The sequence below is a fragment of the Nicotiana sylvestris genome, chromosome 7 (genome assembly GCF_000393655.2).
Source record: "Nicotiana sylvestris chromosome 7, ASM39365v2, whole genome shotgun sequence".
Taxonomy (NCBI): domain Eukaryota; kingdom Viridiplantae; phylum Streptophyta; class Magnoliopsida; order Solanales; family Solanaceae; genus Nicotiana; species Nicotiana sylvestris.
This window is the reverse complement of record NC_091063.1, coordinates 36,322,648-36,348,180: the sequence shown is the minus strand read 5'-3', so window position 1 is coordinate 36,348,180 and position 25,533 is coordinate 36,322,648. Positions and strand designations below refer to the sequence as shown.

The window sequence follows — 25,533 nt, the reverse complement described above, 5'->3', positions numbered from 1 at the left end:
CCTTCACTTAGTGGGAGGCTTATGAGAGGCGTAGGCCTGTTGGTGCAACACCCCTTACCTGGCAGCAGTTCTCCATTCTTTTTTTGGAGAAGTATGTGCCACAGTCTTGCAGAGAGGAGCTGCACAGGCAGTTCGAGTGGTTGTGTCAGGGAAATTTGATTATGATGCAGTATGAGATGAAGTTCTCAGAGTTAGCTCATCATGTTGTTTGGTTGGTTCCTACAGAGAGAGTGAGGATTAGGAGGTTTGTTGATGGCCTCACGTATCAGCTTCGTATTCTCATGAGCAGGGAGATGGTGTCTGGTGCTACTTTTGAGGAGGCTGTTGACCTTGCTCATGAGATTGAGTCAGTTTATCGCCAGGAGCGAGATGAAAGGGAGGCCAAGAGGCCTCGAGGATTTGGTAGTTATGGTGGTGCTCCTTTGAGGGGCCAGTTTCAGCACGATAGAGGCCATCCATTCAGGGTGCTCGGTCAGCTCGCCTAGGTTATCGTGGGGCATCGTCGGGTCATGGTTCTCATAGTTCTCATCAGGGCCAGTCATCACTTAGTGCCCTTACAGCCCAGAGTTCGTCTCGTGCTCCATCAATTCAGGGCTCTTCTATGTCAGGTGCATCTACGAGTCATTCCGGTGCTAGGGGTTCCCTTCAGTCCCCGTCTCCAGCACCCGGGAGTTGCTTTGACAGTGGAGATATAGGTCATATATGGAGGCAGTGTCCTCGTTGTTTGGGGGGTTCATCTCAGCAAAGGATTTAGCCATCGACTTCAGCGCCAGTTACTTCGCCACCACCAGCCCAGCCATCTAGGGGTGGAGGTCAGTCAGCTAGGGGTCGCCCTAAAGGGGGAGGTCGATCAAGTGGCGGTCAGGCCCATTTCTATGCACTTCCAGCTAGACCCGATGTTGTTGCTTCAGATGCTATGATCACAAGTATCGTCTCAGTCTGTCGCAAAGATGCCTCTGTATTATTTGATCCTGGTTCCATTTATTCTTATGTGTCATCATACTTTGCTCGTTATTTGGATATGCCCCGTGAGTATCTTATTTCATCTGTTCATGTATCTAGTCTAGTGGGCGATACTGTTGTTGTAGACCATGTGTACCTGTCTTGTGTGGTAAGTATTGGGGGTCTGGAGACCCGAGTGGATCTTTTATTATTATGTATGGTAGACTTCGATGTTATATTGGGCATGGATTGGCTATCTTTGTGTCGCGCTATTTTGGACTGTCATGCTAAGACAATGACCTTGGCTATGTCGGGTGTGCCATAGATTGAGTGGCAAGGTTCGACTGATTATGTTCCCAGTAGGGTAATTTCATTTTTAAAGGCCCAGTGTATGGTTGGAAAGGGTTGTCTTTCATATCTAGCCTTTGTGAGGGATGTCGGTGCAAAGACTCCTAGTATTGATTTTGTTCTTGTTGTGAGAGAGTTTCCTTATGTGTTTCCTGTAGACCTGCCGGGCATGCCACCGGACAGGGATATTGATTTTGGTATTGACCTGGTGCCGGGAACTCAGCCCATTTCTATTCCACCGTATCGTATGGAACCAACGGAGTTGAATGAGTTGAAAGAGCAGCTTCAGGAGCTCCTTGATAAGGGGTTTATTTGGCCTAGTGTGTTGCCTTGAGGTGCGTCGGTTCTATTTGTGGAGAAGAAGGATGGCACAATAAGGATGTGTATTGATTACATGCAATTGAACAAAGTAACAATCAAGAACAAGTATCCTTTGCCTCGTATCGATGATTTGTTTGACCAGCTTCAGGGAGTGAGAGTGTTGTCCAAGATTGATCTCCGTTCAGGTTATCACCAGTTGAAGATTAGGGACTCGAATATTCTTAAGACGACTTTCAGGACCCGATATGGTCATTATGAGTTCTTGGTGATGTCTTTTCAGCTGACTAATGCCCTAGCAGTGTTCATGCATTTGATGAACAGCGTGTTTTGGCCCTATCTCCACTCGTTTGTCTTAGTTTTCATTGATGATATTCTGGTGTATTCGCGTAGTCAGGAGGAGCACGCGGAGCATTTGAGAGTTGTGTTGTAGAGATTGAGGGAGGAGAAGCTTTATGCAAAGTTCTCCAAGTGTGAGTTTTGGCACAGTTCAGTGGCTTTCTTGGGACACGTGGTGTCCACCGAGGGTATTTAGGTTGATCCGAAGAAGATAGAGGCGATTTAGAGTTGGCCCAGACCGTCCTCAGCCACAGAGATTCGTAGCTTTCTTGGTTTGGCGGGTTATTATTGCCGGTTTGTTCAGGGATTCTCATCTATTGCATCGCCCTTGACCAAGTTGACTCAAAAGGGTGCTCCTTTCATGTGGTCGGATGAGTGTGAGGAGAGCTTTTAGAAGCTCAAGACTGCCTTGACCATAGCTCAAGTGTTAGTTTTGCCATCAGCTTCAGGTTCATATACCGTGTATTGTGATGCTTTGAGAGTTAGTATCGGGTGTGTGTTGATGCAGGAGAGTAGAGTTATTGCTTATACTTCTCGTCAATTGAAGCCCCATGAGAAGAACTACCCTGTTCATGATTTGGAGTTGGCTGCCATTGTTCACGCGTTAAAGATTTGGAGGCATTATTTGTATGGTGTGTCTTCTGAGGTGTTTACTGATCATCGTAGACTCCAGCACTTGTTCAAGCAGAAGGATCTCAATTTGAGGCAGTAGAGATGGTTGGAGTTGCTAAAGAATTATGATATTACTATTTTGTACCATCTGGGGAAAGCCAATGTGGTGGCCGATGCTTTGAGTAGAAAGGCGGTGAGTATGGGGAGTTTGGCATATATTCCAGTTGGGGAGATATATCTGTAGTTGATGTTTAGGACTTGGCCAATCGATTCGTGAGGTAGGATATTTCGGAGTCCAGACGGGTATTGGCTTGTGTGATTTCTCGGTGTTCCTTATATGATCGCATCAGAGAGCGTCAGTATGATGATCCTCATTTGCTTGTCCTTAAGGAAAGAGTTCAACAAGATGATGTCAGAGATGTGACTATTGGTGATGATGGGGTATTGAGGATGCAGGGCCGGATATGTGTGCCCAATGTAGATGGGCTTCGGGGGTTAATTCTGGAGAAGGCTCATAGCTCGCGGTATTCCATTCATCCGGGTGCCGCAAAGATGTATCAGGATCTGAGACAACATTATTGGTGGAGGAGAATGAAGAAGGATATTGTGGGATTTGTAGCTCGGTGTCTCAATTGTCAGCAGGTGAAATATGAGCATCAGAGACCGGCTAGCTTACTTCATCAGATGGATATTCCAGAGTGGAAGTGAGAGCGGATCACCATGGACTTTGTAGTTGGTCTCCCACAGACTTTGAAGAAGTTCGATGTTATTTGGGTGATTGTGGATCGGTTGATCAAGTACGCGCACTTCATTCCTGTGTGTACTACTTATTCTTTAGAGCGGTTGGCAGAGATCTATATTCGGGAGATTGTTGGTTTGCATGGTGTCCTAGTTTCCATCATTTCAGATAGGGGAACTCAGTTTACTTCGCAGTTTTGGAGGTCTGTGCAGTGGGAGTTGGGTACTCAGGTTGAGTTGAGTACAACTTTTCACCCTCAGATGGATGGACAGTCCGACCGCACTATTTAGATATTAGAGGACATGCTGCGTGCTTATGTCATTGAATTTGGAGGGTCATACGATCAGTTTTTGCCGCTCGCAGAGTTTTCTTATAACAACAGCTACCAGTTGATATTCATATGGCTCCATATGAGGCTTTGTATGAAAGGCAGTGTAGATCTCCAGTTGGTTGGTTTGAGCCGGGTGAGGCCATACTATTGGGTACAAACTTGGTGCGGGATACTTTAGACAAGGTGAAGGTGATTCAGGAGGGGCTTCGTACCGCGCAGTCGAGACAAAAGAGTTGTGCTGACAAGAAGGTTTGGGATGTGTCCTACATGGTTGGTGAGAAGGTTCTATTGAAGGTTTCACTCATGAAGGGTGTTATGAGATTTGGGAAGAAGGGTAAATTGAGTCCTCGGTTCATTGGGTCTTTTGAGGTACTTCAGAGGATTGGGGAGGTGGCTTATGAGCTTGCTTTGCCACCCAGCTTGTCGAGTGTGCATCTGGTATTTCATGTTTCTATGCTCCGGAAGTATATTGGCGATCCATCTCATGTTTTGGATTTCAGCACGGTTCAGTTAGATGATGATTTGACTTATGATGTGGAGCCAGTAGTTATTTTGGAGCGTCAGGTTCGAAAGTTGAGGTCAAAGGATATAGCTTCAGTGAAGGTGCAGTAGAGAGAATGGCCCATGGAGGAGGCTACCTGGGAGACCGAACGGGATATGCAAAGCAGATATCCTCACCTATTTGAGACTTCAGGTATGTTTCTTGACTCGTTTGAGGACGAACGTTTGTTTAAGAAGAGGAGGATGTAACGACCCGGCCGATTGTTTCATGAGTTACCGCTCCATTTCCCCAATTTCTACTTCTTATCGCATTGTTCAGCTATATTATGTATTATTGGGTTTATTGGCTCGGGTTTGAAAAGGTTTTGGTAAGGTTTGAGGCACTTAGTCTTTTTTGAGTAAGCTTAAGTTGGTAAAGGTCAACCAGATGTTGACTTATGTGAAAAAGGGCTCGGATATGAATTTTGATGGTTCGGATAGCTTCGGAAGATGATGTGGGACTTAGGAGTGTGATCGAAACGTGTTTTGGAGGTCCGTAGTAGATTTAGGCTTGAATTGGTGAAATTGGAATTTTGGCGTTTTCCGGTTGATAGGTGAGATTTTGATATATGGGTCGGAATGGAATTCCGGGAGTTGCAGTAGGTCCGTTGTGTCATTTGGCATGTGAGCACAAAATTTCAGGTCATTCGGACGTGGTTTGATAGACTTTTTGATCAAAAGCGGAATTCGGAAGATTTTAGAACCTTAGGCTTGAATCCGAGGTGTTTTGGTTGATTCGATATCGTTTGAGGTGTTTTGGAGATTGGTATAAGTTTGGTTAATGGTATATGTCTTGGTTGTGCTTTTGGTTGAGGTCCCGGGGGGGCCTGGGGGGTGATTTCGGATGGTTGGCGAAAAGTTATGAAATTGGGAGTTGTAGCTGAAGCTAAGTCTGTTGTCGTAACCGCACCTGCGGCTAGGGGACCGCAGGTGCGGACTCGCAGAAGCGGACATGGAGCCGCAGATGCGGCCAAGAGGGGATCAGCTGGAACCGTAGAAGTGGTTAAAGGAGCACACCTGCAGTAGCGCAGATGCGAGAAAGCTATCGTAGATGCGGAAATGGACCTTTAAGTGAAAACTGCAGATGCGGTTGGTTGGACCGCAAAAGCGGAAATAGGACCGCAGGTGCGGAATCCCTGGGTCAGAAAGTATATATTTCATCCTTCGCGATTTTTGAGCTATGCTTCACCATTTGCATGCGGGTTTGAGCTTGAAGGAGCTATTTGAAGAGGGATTTCTAGGGGATTTCATAGACGTAAGGTTTTTGGACCCTAAACTCGTTCCTATGGTGTTATTTCACTAATTTGGCTTGAAATTAATGGAAATCAAGGGATAAAAATTGGGAATTAGGGATTGGAGACGTTTGAGTAAGGGTTTGAGGGGTCATTTGTAGTCAGATTTTGGTACTTTTGATATGGATGAACTCGTGGGGAGATAAGGAGTTTATTGGTGTAAATTTTATTGAATTCCGTGACGTGGACCCGGGGGTCAGGTTTTGGTTAATTTCAGGATTTATGTTGTAATTTGATTATTTTCGCATGGTCTTCGTTCCCTTAGCATATTTTGACGTTATGATTCTGATTTTGGATAGATTCGACGCGAGTTGAGGCCGATTAGAGGGGCAAAGGCATCGCGGGCTAGAGTTTAAACCGGATTGAGGTGAGTAATGATTATAAATGTTGTCCTAAGGGTATAAAATACCGGATTTCACATCGATGTGCTATTTTGAGGTGACGCACACGCTAGATGACGAGCGTGGGGTCGTGCACCATTGGGGATTGTGACTTAGTCCATCCCGTATGATTGTTTTACTGCGTATTTGATTGAAAACTGTTTGCTATCATCATGTTTTGGGCTGTCATATTTGGGCCTCGTGCCAACTGTTTTGGACCCTTAAGGGATTTTTACTACTATTCCTCACTATTTTGACTTTATACTTGTACTCAATTATGCTATATTCTACTGTTTTTTTATAACTCAGCCATGTTTATACTGTTTGACATCTTAAATAATATTTTGAGTTGAGCATCATATTTTACTGTGTCTGGGTGGCTTTTAGAGACTTCTGACTGAGTAGGGCCGAGGGCCTGTGTTGTGAGGTTACTATGGGATCTAGCTGCGTGCCGCAACAGTATTATACTGATTCATGATTATGAGGCCGAGGGCCTGACTTGTTATGCCACGCGGTGGCTTGATATGAGGCCGAGAGCCTATTTGATTATGCCACGAGATGGCTTGTTATTGCGCTTGGGCCATAAGGGGGCCCTCCCGGAGTCTGTACAACCTCAGTGAGCGCGGGTACCTAGTGTGATATGTGATATAGCCCGAGGGGCTGATGTTGTTCTATGTTATTGCCCGAGAGGCTGATTCTGTTGATATTATGCCTGAGGGGCTGATTTTATGTGTTTACCTTTTCTCGCTGTTTTTCATTCACTTGTTTAACTGTTAAAAGATTTTTTTAAAGAAGATTATACTGAACTAAGATGTTTTATGAGATTTCACTATTTTATTGCTTTGAAAAGGTTTTTCACTATCTCTTTGTAGCATTTTGCTGTGTTTTACGTGTTTTCTTATCGCTAGCCTTCATTTATTTTTATTACTCACTGAGTTGGCGTACTCATATTACTCCATGCACCCTGCGTGCAGATACAGGAGCCTCGGGTCCTGCTAGTGAGGGTTGACTGCTTCCAGCGGGCTATTTTGGAGTTCACTAGGTAGCTGTTCGGCGTTCGCATCCCAGTGTTTCTCCCTCTTATCTTTATTTTTCCTTGTACTAGATTCTGTAATAGATTGTGTAGTCCCTTCTCCAAACTCTTAGACTTATGTTAGATTCTCATGACTGGTGACACCCCGATGTCGGGCTGTGTTTATTTCCGCAAATATTTTATCTCACTTTTATTTTGGGATTTATAGTATGTTAATGACTTAAATTGAATTATTATATCTGTTTAAATGGATTAGGGAGTTGTGTCAGTTGACCTTGTTTCACGATACGCGCTATCACAATCGAGTTCGGGTTTAGGGTCGTGATAGGATCTCATCGCCAGGTGCCCTCAAAGCGAAGAGTTACATATTCAGTATTGTAGCTTCAAATCCTACCTGAAATTTTTTGGAGGAACTCTTCCTAGATCTGATGGTAAAATACTAACAGGGTCCCCAAATCTTGAATCTCTTGAATTCGATTCCTTCTACAATGGCATGAGTGAAGTAGAGATTACTTCTACGGCAATAGTCAGGAATTTGACATTTCAAAATGTTTGTGTGATTGAGAAAGGACATCGATGGATCTTATATGGATGGAAGTTCCAAGGATTTGCAAAACCTTTATGTTTGTCAACAGAATCTGACAAGCTTTGTGGCCTATTGAATAAAGAAAGTTTGATATGTGACGAGCGTAAAACACAATACGAAAATTAATACTTGCTAGCCAAATATAGTATAGTAAAATATTATCTTCGTATAAATTAAATTTAAATAATATTCGAGTAATTTCTGACTTATTTGCTATTCGGGATGATTAACACTTTGATTTGGAGTGATTAACAACTACGATTAATGAACTTAGCTAAAATTATGACTAAGTGGAGTTGATCACAATGAATGAGAGAGTTGAACTAAATGAGTTGCTATCAATATAAGAAATAAGGGTCATGACAGGATAGGTGTAAGATAGTTATTCGGGATTTAACTCGATTTAAATTCAATTTTAATGTTCTAATGATTCTCATGAATTCACTCGATAATTAGCTTAAACGTAAGGCCAAGATTCTCTCTCGATTAAGTCTGAATTCTACGAGATAAACTAATATGAAGCCCGTGAAGATATGCAAGAACATATTGATGGACTAGCCTTCATGAAAACGTCTCTCGAATATTCTCCTAACTTGGTTTAATCAACAATTCGACGCTCCATTATCGTAATCACATAATTAAACTAGAGTTAAATCCGCAAATATCAATCAAAATACCATATTCGTCAAAATTCTAGGGAAGAAATACTTCATAAATATGGAGAAATTCATCACAATTAAATTTAAAAAACATAAAAAATATCAAAGACAACTTTACGATACAAACTTCCGTTTTGCACAAATTGTTAACAAGAGAATTGTTGAAATCTTGTATTTTCAATCCGGGGTAACTCTCCAAAACTCTCCTAGATAGAATCCCCCTTCGAAAACTATGCTGGACTAAAATATCCTCTATGAGCCGAAATAGAATTAACCGGGCAAGAAATTGCTTAGGCGTGCAGCACTGGGCCCCGCGCTGCGCGTCGCGTTAGTGGGATTCTTCAGAGACTTTCAATTTCACTGCCTGATGAACAAAATTGGCCCAAAACCTTGTCCCCCGCGTAGGCAGACATGCCAATTAAATGTGAATTCTTTTTCGCCGAACATTTGCATACCAAATTATGACGTGACATTCTTATTTCATTTTGTTGACCAAATCTCCATTTAATTTTTTGGGCTTTTATTCCGACTTCAAAATTTTAAATCTTTATTTTAGCTCTAAACTTGTTTCTCAACTCGAAATGACATCCTACACAACATAACATATCATACACAGCATAATACACGTAATAAGTATAAAGTACTACTCCAACAATTAGGCTCAAACATGACTAAAGCGCAGCAATTAGAGTGCTAAATATAGCTAAAAACGTGAGTTCATGGCCTACCCTCAATATGGTTCTTTATTTTGTTAACTTATCGATTATTAGAAGTTTATTAAGCTCTTATAGTATGTACTAGATAGGTGGTGCCCGTGCTGTGCACAGGCATATGCCTGACATGGTTTGTGTTATTAGAGGCATAACATAGTCTTGATTCATAACATAGTATTGATTCATAATGTAGTCTTGCTTTATTATCAGGAATCTTAATATGATTTCCAGGCGCCCAAAAAAGAAATAAATAGAGGAAATGTGAAAGTTGCAGCAATGACAAAACTCAGGCAAAAACCAGAAAAGACAATATCACTTAGTGAGCCAAGGCTACAACACGTTGGTTCACTCTTTAAATCAGTAACCTACATATCTACCTAAACAATTATAAGATGTATAGTATGTGTGTTTTACAATTAGAAATTATTTAGTTGTGAGCCTTTCATTTGAAGTAGGATCAGGGTCATCACCAGCAAGACACTCCAAACTGCTATATCAGTGCTTTCTGAATTGTCGTCAAGAGCTTGATGGCGCATTAAAATTGAATAACAGACGTAAGAGAAGCATCACCAAAGAATAGCAACTCCAGATTGAAAGCAGAAATGGAAAATCGACTTTACCGCTACAGAAAAGACTAATATTACGTCAAAAAAAATATGTACACCATAGAGACATGATGCTTGATCCAGAGAAAAGCCAAAACTACTGTAACTAACCAATAAGATACCATATGAATATTCTTAGCATGGACTCAAAACACCATATATTAGTTGTATGAAGCACTAATCAAAACATTCAAGTCGGTCAATAGACGAAGCAGGATGCCAGACACTTTTTCAAATAGAGACACCTGGTTTATTGTAATTTCGGTTGTCACTGATTTTAGTATTGAAAGGTTGATGGAGCTTTTTTCACTAAAGAACAGTAGTTCCACGGATAGGGGGAATTAGATAGAGAATTTAGTAGAGAACATACTCAGAATCTACACATAACTCTTACAGTTTGAGACATCGGCATTCTTCCTGCACTTGTGATTCATGATAAGTATGTTAAGCTGTGATGGCACTGAAATTGTTGGCAACCCTATGAAATCATCTATTTTAACATCACAACACGATCTTACATCAAAATATAGTAAAGAGATTGATAAAGTTTATTAAAATGAATGAAAGTATAAACTCACATTATCAAATTCAGTTCCAAACACCTAAGCTCTAAGAAACTAAAATTGAACCTGCAGAAACCTTCAACTATAAAAATAGAGGTTAGTAATAAGTATAATGAGCAAAGAAAATAGAGGTACCTCTAATTTACCCGCCGTGGGAAAGCAGCTGCTACTGCTAAAGTGAAGCAGGAACAAGCTTCTTTGAAACTTCATTGGTAACCATTTTAATAAATAATGGGACACATCTCTTGCATGCTCTGGCTAGGAATCAATATCATTTTTTGGGACAATGTCATAACTCTATATATATAGAGCATGTATTGACACAAGTTTATTTAGATAATCTTATAAAAAAACTTTGAAGGTGACATAGTAAATATCTACCTTAGTAACTCAAAAAGGTCAATTTATAAAGACTTATTATTTTCAATGCCAATCCCTGTACGAATAAGAAAGTAGTACCTATCAATACGTATTCTCCTCAATTTGATGATGGAGATATATGAGTTGACTTCTATTTTTCCAATGAAGCTTGTGTTACTTTTTTTGGTGCATTAGTTCTTCGTCTGGAGTGGGATCAACATATTTTTCTATCATTTTTGGTCACTTAAAATATCTTCCAAAGAATTTCAAGGAAAATGTCATAAACAAAAACTTATCAATTCAAGTAAACAGCTATATGGTACGCCCTAATTAATTTTAATACATCGACCTATAAAATAATTATATATTGTAGGGAGTACAGACATTATTAACAATACTAAGAAACTGCATAGATTATTATATTTATGCAAGGATATTCCTCAGCGCACGTGACTTCTTCTTAGACTCTATTTGCTAACTCAAGCACAAACAATAATGAAATGAGAAACTACAGAGGGGAAATTCTATCCTGGAACATCAACATTTAGAACCGGTTGATACACAATTTATTTTCGTGTAGATTGGTGACGGAGAATCTTAAAATTTCAAATTACAGTGTCAAATATAATTATCGTGCACCACATTTAGTTGTAAATGCCATAGAAGAACATATCTATCTTGAGTTGAGCTTCAAAGCCTTTTTCTTGAAGCTCCCATTAGCAAAATAATCCAGTTTGCCGCTTTTCTATAGTCGTGATGTGTTGCGCAGCATAATTGCAGCTTCAAGTTCTACAACACTTGAAACATGCAATAAACTTCTAAGATCATCTGATTCAAGCCGTTGAAAGAGCTCAAGCTTTTCTCCATAATATAAAATGCCATTGTTATACACTTTCTTGATTTGTTGTTATGGTAAATTATTAGTGTCAATATAAAACAATAGATATAATTAGATTAAGTTAGTTGTATTAGTGTCACGATCCAAAATCCATTACTCGTGATAGCACCTAACCCAACCCGCTAAGTAAGCCAACTAATAACTATCCAATTCCATTAAAGTCAACCAAACAATTAAATAGAGAAGTTAACTGAATTTTATACATTTCCCAAGGACTGGTAGTACAAATCATGGGCTTCTAAGAATAGAGTTTACAAAGCAGATATGAAGAAAATACATCTTCTGTTTGAAAAGTACATAAACAGAATTTTATAATCTAAGGCTACCGTGAACAAGAGGCAGCTGCAGCAAAAACGCAGGTACGCCTTCAAATCCAGCAACCATCGAACGCAGCAACATCGGCATCCGGGATCTACACGCAATGTGTAGGAAGTGCAGTATGAGTACAACCGACCCCATGTACTCAAAAAATAACAAACCTAACCTCAGGTTGAAAGCAGTGACGAGCCGGAACATAGGTCAGGTCCAACACTAATAACCAATAGCAGTTCATACAACGTAGAACATATAAACAAGGAAATAATCTCATAGATAAAAATGTTCAGCTTTTGCATAATTTTCCGAAAATAGTTCCGCTTTTCAAGGATATCAGTGAAAACCCAAATTCTTTATCGAAATCATCGAAAATTTTTGAGATAATTTAAAAACTGTAATTTTCCTGAAAAATCCTTTCCACGATAAAAATGTTTCATTTCTTTTCCAAGTAATAAGTGTGAAATACCACTCTATGCCCACATATCAATGTGTAAAAAGTCATGAATGATGTGACACCGTACAACATGAAGAAAATGCGTCTCTATGCATGTACGTCATATATGCATGCCAATGTCATGTATCTCAGAGATGAATTATGTACTCACACTCTGAGAGTAATCATCCTCACCACATCTCACTCAACCACTCGGTACTGTATATGGCCCAGGGAAATCCATCCCGGAACATATACAACACTGACTATAAGTCGCCCAGTACCAAGGATAAAGGGTAATCCAACCCTATGGAGAAATTCATCTCCAGGTATCAAGTACTTCGGACAAATCCATGCCCAGGAAAATTCATCCCTCAATAATATATAAATGCTCAACCACCCGGTACCGTATATGGCTCATGCGGCCTAGGAAAATCCATCCCGGAACATACTCAACAATGACTAGACGTCACTCGGTACCGAGAAAAAAAGGAAATCCATCCCTGTGGAGAAATCCATTTCCATATATTAATACTTCGGACAAATCCATGTCTAGGGAAAGTCAACCCTCAATAATATCATCCGCGCTCACTGGGAGTATGTAGACTCCGGAGGGGTTCCTTCATCTCAAGCGCTATAACAAGCCAACGAAGGCATAATCAATAATCTGCTGCGGTGTGCAGCCTAATCCGATAACTGTCACTCATAATCAGGCTCTCGGCCTCACTCAGTCATCAATCTCTCCAGTCTCACCCACGGGCTCACAATGTCACAAAATCTGACCTGGAACAATGATATGATGTATCAATAAGTAACAACTGAGACTAAGATATGATATGAATGCATGAATGTGACTAAGTATGAAATATCAATGAATTCAATGAGATGGCAGCAAGTAGGGGTGTTCATAAAAATCCGAAAACCCGAACCAAACCAAAAACCAAACCAAACCGGCCAAAAAAACTGATACTTTTTGGTTTGGTTTGGTTTTGGCTTTGAAATTTAAAAATCGATCAAATTTGGTTTGGTTTTGATTTTAATTAAAAAAAAAGCCCGAACCAAACCGAATATAGGAGTAGCTATTTTTAAATTTATTATTACACCTATATATATGTATACTTTTATACAAAGTTTTAAAAATTATAAACTAGATATTAATCGTTTGCACTTTTAGTACAGTTTTTTTCCTTTACATTCTAGTTTAGTTGGTAGTTTTCTTTTGTAAGTGTAAAAATCTATTTCATGTTAAAAATAATATATTTTTAATTGAGTCCTTAAATTATTCATCACTATTTGATTCAATTATCATCAATATATCTTGGTAAATAATAGATTTCTCAAAGGGCAATTGATTTGATAGTGTTAAGTTGAAAATGTGGTCGCCGAAATGTGTGTTTAGTAGTGTATGTCTTATATTTAAGAAAAAACCGACAAATAATCGAAAAACCCGAAAAACCGACATAAACCGAATCGAGAAAAAACCGACTTAATTGGTTTGGTTTGGTTCTAATATTTGAAAAACCGACTTACTTGGTTTGGTTTCTTTTTAGGGAAAAACCGATCCAAACCGAACCATGAACACCCCTAACAGCAAGAAACGACCACTATGGGTCTCAACATTATCAACATAAAGCCTAAACATGATATCTAGCATGATGTACATCTTATTTATCTTATCACATGGTGAAAACACAGATATCAATAAAATAGGGCCACTATTCAGTGCCCTAGAAACAACAAAGTCACAACTCACAGGGTACACACTCACACGCCCGTCACCTAGCATGTGCGTTACCTCAACACCAATCACATAACACAAATAATTTGGGATTTTATACCCTCAGCACTAAGTTTAGAAGAGTTAATTATTTTAAACAAGCTAATTCCAACACCGATCAAGCCAAACGATGCTCCAAGAATCCCATCGCGCGTCTTCCGACCTCCGAATGACTCGAAAGTAATAAAAAAATAACTCAAATACATCAAACAATGCTAAAGGAACCAATCCCAATAGAAAGAGGTTGAATCTTTAATCAAAAGCCCAAAATCGGCCAAAACGTCCAACCAGGGCCCGCACCTCGAAACCCAACAAAACTCACAAAATCTGTCAGCCCATTCAATTACGAGTTCAACCATACTAGTTTCACTCAAATCCAACTCTGAATCAATGTTCAAAACTCAAAATATGTTAAATGCACAATACCGTCGTTTTAACACTGTTCTATCTCATTTCTTATGCCAAAAGATCTTGAAACTCACTTTTGATACCTCCAATGAGTCCTTGTGGAATTCTAATCAAGTTAGGCTCTTGAATCACTTCATTTGAACTTATATTGAAGGAGATATGTTGGTTTCAATATTTGAAAATAGTGCCGATTTTTAAATACGCAGCTCTGGCAATTTCGTAATTAATCTGAAAAATCTCGCAACCCAATTCTTAGTAAAATGACCATACAATCCTCATACGATGTCCAAATTTGACGATTCTTTTTGCTATGGCTCCGTAATTACGATATAGATCTAATGCTTCAATCAAAACAGAAATCGGAGCTCATTTGTTCAATGCGGTACCATTTATGCTTGAAAAAACAACGTCGAAACATAGAAAAACGAGCGCAACACAACCCAAACCTATCCGAAACTCACCCGAGCCCCTCGGGACTCCGTCGAAATATACCAACAAGTTCCATATCATAATACAGACCTACTCGAGTCCTCAAAACACGCATAACAATATCGAAACGACGAAACACACCTCAAATCAAATTTAATGAACTTTCGACTTCCAATGACTCATGCCGAAACATATCAAATCAACTCGGAATAAACTTAAATTTTGCACACAAGTCCTAATACATCATACAGAGCTACTCGTGCCCCGAAACTACCGAGCGAAGTGCAAATGCTCAAATCGACTGGTCATGTCGTTACAATTAGATAGAAGATAAATCAAATTACCTCTTCATCTTGCAAGATAAAATTCTGAAGTCTTCTTTTTATTGTGAAGATTTTCTCGCTCTTGATTTTTATCTACAACTTGCATTTTGCATGTTTAATCAGATAAAGCTGGTGTTATATGATCATCGTAGCTTCATAATTGATGCCGGTTCGTTGTGACATGGTGTTCTAATACCTGTAAATCTATATTTAACAAAATACAGGTATGCCTTTTGCATCTCAAATCCATAAAATAGATAAGGCCGAAAAAGTAAAATTTATTTATGCAAGAGAATCAAAACTATCAATCTAATATGTAATGCCAATGATGTCTAGCTTAAATGCCAAGATCCTCATATTTTTTGGATTGACAGGAAGGAAGAAAAAGAATAAAAATCAAACTGTATAAACGAGACAAAGAAGAAAGATAGATGCTATCTTTATACTAATAGTTAATGTCATTCATTCATAAGACTTCCAATAACATAGATTATATTGAAAATAGGAAACTAATTAGAAGGAACTAATAGTATTTACCTCAATAAAAGGAAGCTTTACCTCAGCAGCTTTAATTAGGAAAAATATCCTGAAAACAAATATTATTTGCAGTATTTCTCACAAGTTGAATCGAGGTATCTATTCCCAAACATGCATAGGCAAATCAGAAAAAATATTGGCATGCATGTAGAAGATTCAACAAGAAACAATCCAAAAGAACAGAAAATCTAATATACCCAAGGAATGGTGATTGCCAAAGAAAGTGATGAAACAAAAGAAAGGTTGCAGAAGAAATTAAACTCACCGAAACAAATAGCTCACACTTCGAAAAATGAATACAGAGAGAGAAGCTGATAAGATTTGATAGTAGAGTTGGAAAAATGAAAAATCAAGAAAAGAAAAAAGGAAATCGGAATTATATAATCTCATTCTGTATTTACACTATAAGACTCAAGCATAAAAAACTACCTTAATGAAGATACAATGGTTCTGCTTTTAGACATGACCCGGCTTCTTGACTTTACGCTTTAGCTTAAAACTTTCAATATCTCAATCTCTCTATTTGTACTTTTCCAATAGATATTCATATCCTAGTTAAAATTTTCCGGGGATGAGTATAAAAATTGAGTTATCAGAGAACGAAGCAGTTTTTTGGGGAACAAAAGATTCAGGAGTCATACAAAGAGAAGAAGGAATAAAGAAAGGAAATAATGGTATGAACAATGAAATGAAACTTAAAAAGAAAGACTACGTGTTTCCCATTCATTGCAAGAGGAATAAGTGATGGCATACGTGTCATGCAAAGTTGCAGTAAGGTCTTTAAGATGGAATGACACAAATTACTAAATTATCCAAAAAGCAAGCTAGCTTTCCAGAAATACCCTTCATCGTACGGCAAGCCTTCACTTATTACATAGTGTAATAGTCATCTTTTAACTGTCTATTAAGTACCCCAAAACTGTATCAATGAGTTAGATCTGCTTCTCATATTTTTGTTTGATTGTTGCATTTTCTGAGAAGTTTTTACCAAAATCATACACTTTTAACATAATTTATTTAATGCCTAATTTTTTACACATCTAATGACTTTGGGCGGATCATCTACTGAAAGTGAATGCTAAACTTTATAGTGTTGAGATGATGCACTTTAGAAGAATAATCTACCATGTTTTAATAGAAAATTCCAAATTTGTGCTATAATGTATTAATAGCTTTATTGTCATTTTTTCAGATTTTTTCGATATTGTTATGTCATACTTTATTTCAAGGCCTCGTATGATGGATATTAGTAAATGAAGAAAGGCATGAGAAAAATATCAAAAAAAACCTAAAAGTAAAAATACCATTTTTTAAAAGAAAAAATCGACTTAGGCTGAATTATGGACACTGAGATATATTTGAAGTGGGTGCAAGTTTTTCTTTTACAAACCACCTGAAATTTGTGGGCCGGATTAGAAATTTGAAATTCACAACTTGCAAATTATTAAGGATTTGCACCTTATGATTTTCTTTGAGGCCACTCTTTAAATTGCGTCTTCATTAGTCTAATAAGCTAAGCTTTAAAAAAATAGTTGGATGAATTTAACCAAAAAAATATAATCATAAGTTAATGCTTAAGTTTGGTGGACAAAATTATTCGATATTTATATTTGCAAAAGATAATAGACATCCAATAGAATAGATAGGGTGCACAAGCAGGCCGAATACCACTATCAGAAAAAAAAAAAAAAAGTTAACTCATGACCTAACATGGGACGAAATTTAAATAGTAGCTTTAAAAAATAAATTATGTTGGGTGGACATTTTTAGGACCATCATTTAAATTTGACATGGTTAAGTAAAGTCTTGAAAAAAATAGCATATAACCAAAATTTTGGTAAAAACTTTTCAGGAGCTTTTTCCAAAATTTTATTTGGAGGTTATTTTTCCAATATTATTCTTATCGGGTCAAAATTTAAACGGCGGCACAGCATAATCCTATTTTTGTCAAATTACCCACTTTCAAAATTGAAAGAAAAGTGATCCGTAACGCGTACTGGGCCTTCACCTCTCCGATCCAGATCCAGAACGGGGACATCAGTTAGGGTTTCAGAGGCGCTGCCTCTTGCTATATAAGTCAAAACTCTCAGCTTTCTGAATATTGCTTCCAAACATCGCTCCTCTGTTTCAATGAAGTTCCAATAATTCTCCATTTTTTCCTGTTTACAGTTGAATTTTTCTTCTTATATTTCTCATTATATTAAAGCAGAAGATATCATTGCACGTAGCCTCCCGGGCTCATCTGAGTATAAAATAGTGAAGTTAGAAGCCCCAAAGCTCGTGCTAAACTTACCCGCCGCTAAGTGTTGCAGTTTAGCTCCTTTGTACCTTCTTATTATGGCTAATCTGTGTCAAATCAACGGCTACATCCCTTCCATAAGTTTTCGATCTATATTCTCTTTTTGTCTTCAATTATTACATGTCTCTGCTTACGTTTAGCTTTTTTGTTTGTTTGTTAAATTTTAATTTCAATTATAATTTATTTTTTTTCATGACTAAAGTTTGGCGATGATTAAAACGAATTATCCGCGCTTCTGAGAGCAATCTATGAAGCATAACAAAAAATTGGTTGAATTTCTTAATATGAGCCAAATTAATTCTTTTTATATTTTTACAAAATATTTGTTGCCTATTGTTTTAATATATTTTTCATGATTGTAAATTCAGTATCTTTATAATTTTATCTTTGTTTTATGTGTGTGTTGGCAGTGATGATATAAGATACAGCTTTAATGCCAGTTCTGCTTCTGATATTCTGTGATTGATAGAGCTGTTTATATACCTGAGTCTCTTAATTTTTGTAAAGTAATTATTTTTAAATTTATAATTAAATCGATGAGGATATCTGAAATTGCTGGATAGTATTTGAGATTGTAGTTAGCCTCAAGACCCTGTTTCAGGGAGAACCCCTTGAGGCTACTACAATATCATGAAATTATTAAATTTCTCTGAGATTAAGAATTATTTATTTTTATCTACCATTATCTTTTGTTTGACAAATAAACGAACCAATTTTTTGGTAATTTGTCAGCCGATGATGTTTCAATCCAACTATGAGGTGTAGTGAAGCCAAGGTCCCTGCTTTGCAGGGGGAACCTCCTTGGTTTTTCTACATTGAACATGATTAAAATGGGTTTCACTGAGGCTTAAATTTTATTATTGTCCTTGCTTTTTTCTTTTTCTACTTGTATGTCTTACTTAAATGATTTGAGTTTAACTATACTCTTGCTCTTGAACATATAGTGGGGTTAGGGTCTGAAAAAACTCATAAAGTTAGTGCTGTTTATCAGGTTCTTCTCAACGAGATTGGGCTTAAATCACAGCACGACATTTTTACCTGCTATACAAGATTGCTTTTAATTGTATTTAAGTTTTTTTGAAATTTGCCTACACAATCCATTATATATGTTCTTGTATTGAGTTTATCGAACTATATATGCCACCTTGCCTATTGAAGGTAGTGAGTCTAACTGAAAACTCATAAAATGTGTGCAGTCCATCACCTCCTATCTTGAATATTTCACTGAGATTGGAGTTAAATATCAGCACTACATATTAATATATTAGATAACTTGATCTTACATTTATGTAACTTAGGACCTTGAACTCTAGTGAAAATTCATTTTCTTGAACCTGTTAGAAAATAGTTCATTTTCTTGAACCTGTTAGAAAATAGTGACGCTGAATAACTACAATCTTTAGTGACGCCGGTGTCAAATGAATTATTACAATCTTTAATAATTTGAAGGCAATTATGTATCTAGGTGATTTTGAGTGAAGCTGTGTAGCCAATTTCAATTAGAATTAGTGTCACTGTATGGCAAGACAGAACACCTACCTGCGGTTTGAACTGAGTGCTCCCAGAAATTTTCCAGAAGTTATGTTTTTTTCACAAACGGCCTTTCTTATTAGATAGTAACGATTATTTGCAAAGTAATAATAACAACAGAGATTATAAAACATTCTTATGCATGAATTGCCGCCTTAAAATCATTTCATAAATTAGTATTTCACCCGTGTCTAAACAACGAGGCCAGCAGTGATGCCTCCCAAGAAAAAGAGAAATCCAATATTTTCAACTCCTGCTCGTAATGAAAAATATCTTTTGGAATCCAAACACAAACAATAGCCATCAAAACAAAATAAGAACGGAAATTAAAGAAAAAGAAAAATTAGATCTATTTTAAAGAAAAAGAAAAGCAATGGGGGAGCTGGTGGCGAAGAACGGAAAGGGAGGAGTGGGAGAAATAGATAAAGACATGGGATGGGCTGGGGAAAAGAACGGAAGGGAAGTGAGAGAGAGACAATTTTGTTTGTCTACTTTTTAACGGGCGTCTCAGGGAGTGTATTTTGCGCGAGGGTGGACGGACAAGGTAGGGTGCTTAGTTACCTATTTTATTAAGGAATTTTTACCTTTTATAGTGAAGGTTAATATCTTATTTGTTTTAAATAAATACTATTTAAAAAAATTATATTCTATAAATACCTTTTAATTAATTATTTTAAACCTTAAAAGAGATCTATAAAATATAATTTTTTTAAATAGTATTTGTTTAATCAGTTATAATATTGTGTGTTATAATTGAGTTTGTTGAGTTATATTGGGAGTCTATTATGTTAATCGATTCACTTTTCGTTTTAAAAATAATGTAATTCCCTATTTCACGTCGTGAATACAGTCGAATACAATAATCTGTTCAACTGTAATCTCACGTTTCACTTCATGAATACAGTCGAATACATTTGAATACAACAAATGATTAGCTGGACTTTTCTGATTCACGTCTATTTTTGCTACTGTATTCATGAATACAATAGTTTAAATATATCAAATACATCTTATAATCACAAAAAGTATTTATAATTCGTAATATAGCAAATAATATCTATAAATGATTAATTATTATTAAAAGATATTGCTTTATAAAAATTTCTCTTTTATTAAAGGGTTGACGTGTGTAATTGAAAATGGGCTCTGTTGATATATTAATTTGGTCGTTGGGCACAACTTAAAAGTTTCTTTCGTATAAGAAACATTAAATAGTAAGCCAAACTTTTTTTTTTTTGACTTCGTTGTATCCTAGGCCACCCTTATAAGAAGTAGTCGAATTAATAAATCATTGAGCTAATTTTTTGTGCAAAATTTATTTGACATTACTGAATTATAGTCATGAATGTTTTGTTATAGTTAGACTAAAAGTCATGTTTCCAAAATTATGAGTTCGGAGGTTTATGTGTTTGGAAGTTTACGGGTTTAGAAATTATAAAGTTTACGGGTTCGAAATTCTGCGGTTTTGAAAGTTTAGCGATTTGAAAGTTTAGGAAATTTGTGCGTTTGGAAGTTTGTTGGTTTGAATGTTTATGGCTTCATGTTTGTTATATCTAAATTATTTATAAATACTCTTGAAAAGTCATTTTCCTTAATTTGCATATCAAACACCAGAAAATTAATAAGATTACTACTTGTTTTCCAAGAAAATATTTTCTATTTCCACGGAAAATATTTTTCGTTATACCAAACACACCCTAAATATCGTAATTTTTTAAAAAAACTGTATGGGTCCAAATTTGACCGACCTCGACCTATGACGAGCACGACAAACGACTGAGTACCTTCGAATTGTGCCCCAAGGGAGACGACCTTAAGGCGAAAGAAGAAACTGTACGACCTTTGTAGTAATGTAAGCCCATTAGGAATATTTTGCCGAATATTCTTTGTATTTGATTTCTTACAATTTACAAGGGTTTTCTCTAGTATATAAGGGGAACAAAAGACCTTGTAAGAGGCAGTTGAGACTCTGGGAAGCTTTTCAATCTTGAATAAAAAAAAACTTTGCAATTCTCTTCTCCTTGCCTATTATTATTCTAGAGATTATTTTCTTCAGCTACGATTTACCCCTTCATCTTTGATTAATTTGATCAAAAAGATTTTAACATCTTTTGAGTCAAACAATTTGGCGCCGTCTGTGGGGATTTCTATAGCTGAAATCATAGTTCTCATATAGATTCCTGAAGGTGATAATTACTTTTCTTCAAACTTCATAAAAACCAACGATGGCGGAAAAGGAAGCGAGGCTAAAGGCGGTAGCAGATGTCCCGAGTAATCTCCTGAACTCCCTCAACAACGCCGGTAGAGAAAACAATGAGAATACAACACCAAGCGCTACACTGGAGGTGGAGATCTCACCTCTTCCATACGGGGATCTAATGGTCTTGCTGCGAAAGAGGAGCCTCAACATCCACAATAGGGGAAGCACCACTAGCAGTCAAAAGGTTGCTCGAAGAATGATTAACGAGTGCTTTGAGCAACATGCTTGAGAAACCCACTCAAGGAGATATCGGAGACGTGCCACCTACAAAAATCGCAGCTACCGTCGATGAGACGAGTGTTACACGAACAGGTAATACCTGCACTGTTACTGATGCAGGTGATAATGCACTCATGGCCATCTTAAAGAAAATGGAAGAGATGGAAAATGAGAACAAAACGCTCCGTGACCAAATGAAGGAACATCAGGAGAGGGTTAACAAAATACCAGGCGCTCCGAAGCTACTACCAAAATGCAATGTGGGCCAATTCGTCGAACAACCATACAGTGAAGGGGCTGCTCCACATTCTATTCCAAAGACTTTCAAAATGTCGCCATACTTGAAAATATATGACGGGACTACAGACCTAGAGGATCACTTAATCCATTATGTTACCGCAGTGAAGGGCAATGATTTATCGAAAGAGCAAGTACCGTCTGTGCTGCTAAAAAAGTTCGGTTAGACTTTGACAGGGGGAGCATTGACCTGGTACTCCCAACTACCAGCACGATCGATATCGACGTTTGAAGAGATGACAGATAAATTCGCCACCGCTCACGTAGGAGCGAAGAAGGTCGAGGCTAGAGTCAATAATATCTTCGCTGTTAGGTGAACGACGGGCGAGGGACTTCGGGACTTCCTGGCCCGATTTAACAGAGTAAGAATGAGTCTACCGAACGTGTCAGAAGGGATGGCAGTAGCAGCTTTTCAAAATGGGTTAAACATGAGCGGATCAAAGGCAACCAAAAAATTGCTCAGCAGACTCATGAAGTACATCCCTACCACATGGGAAGAGATCCACAACGCCTATTGCGCCGAGGTGAGGGCAGACGAGGATGACCTGAACGACCCGCTTCAGCTATTAACATCAGTCCAGACCGAGACAAGGAAAGATCGACGTAACGACGGGCGAAGGGATCAACCACCACGTTTCAATTGCGAAAGGCATCAGCCCTATATCCAAACATCCAACCCGCCCCCTGCACAACATGCTGACGCCGCGCCACGACACGCTGCATGCCTCCGAAACGAAAGAGGTATGTCTCCACTACTATCTGCTCATAATTTTTATGTTTCCCCTTCAGAGATAGTGTGCGCCCTGGAGAAGCTGGGCACGAAAGTGCAGTGGCAGCAAAAGATGAAATCAGATCCAAGCATCAGGAGGTCGAACGTCCTTTGTGAATTCCATCAAGAAAGAGGACACAAGACCGAAGATTACATAGGTCTGCGGAAAGAAGTAGTTAGGATGTTGAACTAGGGGTACCTGAAAGAACTGCTAAGCGACAAAGGAAGGGCCAACTTCGCTCGAGGGCGCGGCCCATCTCAAGGACCTCCAAAGCCACCAGCCCGTACCATACAAATGATCATTGGCGGCGGCGATGACACGGTAATCAACCATGTGAAGTTCACCACCACGCACAGACTCAAACAGACAGTCGCCCCCGAACGGTATGACGACCTCGAAGATAGTATCATCTTCGATAAGTCAGATACTGACGGTTTGTCTTTCCCTCACTATGATGCTTTGGTTATAAATTTACGCATTGTTGATACCGATGTAAAAAGAATCATGGTGGATGACGGAAGCGGCGTGTGTATTGTTCACCGTGAGTTCTCATGCAAATGAGGCTCGAGGATAAAATAATACTGTGTTGCATAACACTAACGAGTTTTAATAATGCAGTAGAGCGGACATCTAGAGAAATAGTGCTTCCTGTCTTGGCAGGAGGGGTCACCTTGGAAACAACATTCCACGTCATGAACCAGGAAACGACCTACAACGCCATTATAGGACGACCATGGATACATGCCATGCGAGCCGTCCCTTCAAGTTTCTATCAAGTGATCAAATTTTCCACCCCATGGGGGATATTCAACATCCGAGGTGAGCCACGTACCGCCCAAGAATGCTACCGGATCGCCCAAGATTGCACACACACAAAACTGCTAAAAGGGGCAAGTGAGGAGGCATAGCAATCAGCCATGTCGGGCACCAAACCCGACATACAAGTAAAGGCCATCAAAGATCCGAACATTGTAGAAGCTTGCAAGGCAACCGTAAAAGATCTTGACCCCGTCCAGTTAGATAACACCGACTGCATCAAAAAGGCTTATGTTGGGCACAACCTCTCGGAGCCAGGTGAGTATCGTGAGTTTTTAACTAACAACGCCGATTTGTTTGCTTTTTCCCACTCATATATGCCTAGAATCCCAAGGGAGATCACCACGCACAAGCTTAATATTGACCCACTTTATCCATCGGTACAACAAATAAGGAGAAAGTTCAATGTCGCAATCAATGAGGCAGTCAGCGAGGAAGTTGATAAATTACTCGCCAACTGTTCCATCAGAGAATCGAAATATCCCCAATGGGTCGCTAATGTGGTCATAGTAAAAAAGAAGAACGAAAAGTGGCGAATGTGTGTCGACTTCATCGATTTAAACAAAGCATGCCCGAAGGACTCTTTCCAGTTACCCCACATCAACCAACTTATTGATACAACAGTGGGACACGAACTGTGGAGCTTATTGGACGCGTACTCCGGTTATAACCAAATCCTAATGGCTGAAGATGATCAAGAAAAGACTACTTTCATCACTCACCGAGGTACGTACTGCTATAAGGTGATGTCGTTCGGGCTTAAGAACGCAGGGGCCATGTATCAAATGTTAGTCACCAAAATGTTCAAAGAACAACTCGGTAAGACAATGGAGGTTTACATCGATGACATGCTAGTGAAATCGGCAAAGAAAGAAGATCACATTAGTCATCTGAAGGAAGCCTTCGAAATACTAAGGCAGTACGGAATGAAACTAATTCCCGAAAAGTGCACCTTCGTTGTGACTTCTGGAAAGTTCCTCAGTTTCCTAGTGTCACAAAGGGGAATCAAGGTCAACCCGGATCAAATCAAGACCATCGACGCAATACGGAAATACTAACCAGCAAAAAGCAGGTGAAAATATTGATAGGACGAATAACCGCCCTATCAAGGTTCATCTCACGATCCTCGGATAGGTGCCATAAATTCTTCAATATACTAAGGAAAGACCACGGGTTGCAATGGAACGATGAATGCATCGATGCCCTGAGGAAGCTGAAAACGTATCTATCCTCGCCACCACTACTAGTCAAAGCGGACCCAGGTGAATGCCTACTTGTGTATCTAGCAGTCTCCGAAGTTGCGGTAAGCGCAGTCTTGGTCCGTGAAAATAAAGGTACGCAATCTCCGATTTACTATATCAGCAAAACTTTAATCGATGCCGAGACGAGGTACCCCCACCTTGAAAAACTAGCTCTGGCATTGGTCATAGCTTTACGGAAGCTTAGACTGTACTTCCAATGTTACCCCATAAAATTGGTAACAACCTTCCCTCTAAGGGGTATACTACACAAACACGAACTATCAGGTAGACTAGCAAAATGGGCCATAGAACTAAGTGAGCACGACATAACGTACCAACCACGAACTGCCATCAAGTCGTAGGTGCTCGCAGACTTCGTCGCTGATTTCAACACGGAAATATTGCCCGAGGTAAAACAAGAAACACTCCGCACTTCTACACGTAACGACCTCTGGGTCCTCTACACCGATGGTGCCTCTAATGCCTCGGGGTCGGGATTGGGACTCATTCTCGAGGTCCCTATAGGCAAAGTAATTTGCCAGTCCATACGATGCCCCGAGATGACTAACAACGAGGCCGAGTATGAAGCTTTGATTGTAGGTTTGAAGTTAGCCCTCAAAT

At 38.8% G+C, this 25,533-nt stretch overlaps 7 non-coding genes across 7 annotated transcripts; all 7 read left to right on the top strand.

Moving 5' to 3' along the window:
* Window positions 1–17,698: 17,698 nt before the first annotated feature.
* On the top strand, window positions 17,699–17,851 carry LOC138874275 (small nucleolar RNA snoR134). Its single transcript, XR_011401316.1, has one exon. It is a non-coding gene; the product is annotated as a small nucleolar RNA snoR134 (small nucleolar RNA).
* Window positions 17,852–17,983: 132 nt separating this feature from the next.
* On the top strand, window positions 17,984–18,071 carry LOC138874272 (small nucleolar RNA U36a). The gene has a single exon (XR_011401313.1). It is a non-coding gene; the product is annotated as a small nucleolar RNA U36a (small nucleolar RNA).
* Window positions 18,072–18,180: 109 nt separating this feature from the next.
* On the top strand, window positions 18,181–18,273 carry LOC138874239 (small nucleolar RNA Z223). Its single transcript, XR_011401283.1, has one exon. It is a non-coding gene; the product is annotated as a small nucleolar RNA Z223 (small nucleolar RNA).
* A 50-nt stretch (window positions 18,274–18,323) lies between these two features.
* On the top strand, window positions 18,324–18,435 carry LOC138874241 (small nucleolar RNA Z278). Its single transcript, XR_011401285.1, has one exon. It is a non-coding gene; the product is annotated as a small nucleolar RNA Z278 (small nucleolar RNA).
* Window positions 18,436–18,510: 75 nt separating this feature from the next.
* On the top strand, window positions 18,511–18,626 carry LOC138874240 (small nucleolar RNA Z278). Its single transcript, XR_011401284.1, has one exon. It is a non-coding gene; the product is annotated as a small nucleolar RNA Z278 (small nucleolar RNA).
* An 88-nt stretch (window positions 18,627–18,714) lies between these two features.
* Window positions 18,715–18,813, top strand: LOC138874263 (small nucleolar RNA snoR97). Its single transcript, XR_011401304.1, has one exon. It is a non-coding gene; the product is annotated as a small nucleolar RNA snoR97 (small nucleolar RNA).
* A 112-nt stretch (window positions 18,814–18,925) lies between these two features.
* On the top strand, window positions 18,926–19,036 carry LOC138874265 (small nucleolar RNA snoR97). Its single transcript, XR_011401306.1, has one exon. It is a non-coding gene; the product is annotated as a small nucleolar RNA snoR97 (small nucleolar RNA).
* Window positions 19,037–25,533: the final 6,497 nt, after the last annotated feature.